Consider the following 1359-nt stretch of genomic DNA (forward strand, 5'->3'; position numbering starts at 1 on the left):
ATTTTCACAATTTAAATGCATAAACCACAAATCAATACTCATTACCCAGTACATCAAATTCTCAATACACCAAGCATACAAGGTCACACAATTCTCAACCCAATCATTAATTCACATTACATATCAACTATTCATATTAGCACCAACCATTTACACAATCCAAACTTAATCCTAGGGGCATCTAGCCTAGGAATTCTCATCACAACACACGGTACTTAAATGAAACTTAAACCGTACCTCTTGTAGCCAAACCAATTGAGCCTCTTCTTTGGAATTCTTCACCAACCTTAGCTCCAAGCCTTACCAAAGCTCCTCAAGCAATACCAATCTCCCAATTGTGCACCAACATCACCAAATACACTAACATAACCAATGTCACATACATACATCAACCTAGGGCTCATAAAAATGACAAATCACAAGGGTTTGAGCACTTCTTACCTCAGCCCATATGAAGTAGGGATAGAACCCACTTAGAATCCATATTGGAGTATCCCTAAACACCCAAAATCACAAGATTTCAACACTAACTACCCAAAAACGTGTAACAGTGGGGAATTTCGAAAACTGGGCAGAGATAAATGAAATACTTACCACCAAACTTAGATAGAATTGTAGAGGATGAGAAGAGCAACGCGTGGCTAGGGGTGGCAAACGGGCCTAAACCCGCCGGGCCGCCCCGCGTAACCCGCCAAAAAAGGCGGGCCGGGCTGGAAAATTGGGACCGCCAAATAACAAAAGCCCGCCTAACCCGCACCGCTTAAACCGTGGGCTTTGGCGGGCTTTGGCGGGGCGGGGCGGGCTTCCCCGCCGGGCTTTGTGTTTTTTTAGTGAGGGGGTATTTTTACAATTTTTTTGCCAAAACCTAACTTCCCCCAACCTAACTTACAAGAGTATGAAGATAAAAATTGAGTGATTTGGATTATGTTTATGTTACTTTGGAGACAATATTTATAATTATGTTTTAAATTATGTTTATTTTGCTTTGGAGAGAATATTTATACTTATGTTTCGGATGAAAACTTGGTTTATAATTATGTTTATTAGATATTTATAATTAAAAAGATTTTAATGTTTATGAATATAAAAAATATAATTTTTATGCCTTTAGAAATTATAATAGTTAAAAGTAAAAAATAGAAAAGATTTTTTTATATTTTTATATATATTATTTAATAGTTAAAAGTAAAAAAAAAAAAAAAAGAGGATACTTGGCGGCAGGCGGGGCGGGCTGGGATTCTGGGACCGCCTCGCTAGGCGGGGCGGGGCGGGCCAGCCCGCCAAAGGGCGGGCTTCTGGCGGGGCGGGGCGGGGCAGGGCGGGCTTCCCCGCTTGCCACCCCTACGCGTGGCCGCAAAC

The sequence above is a fragment of the Arachis hypogaea genome, chromosome 12 (assembly GCF_003086295.3).
Source record: "Arachis hypogaea cultivar Tifrunner chromosome 12, arahy.Tifrunner.gnm2.J5K5, whole genome shotgun sequence".
NCBI lineage: Eukaryota > Viridiplantae > Streptophyta > Magnoliopsida > Fabales > Fabaceae > Arachis > Arachis hypogaea.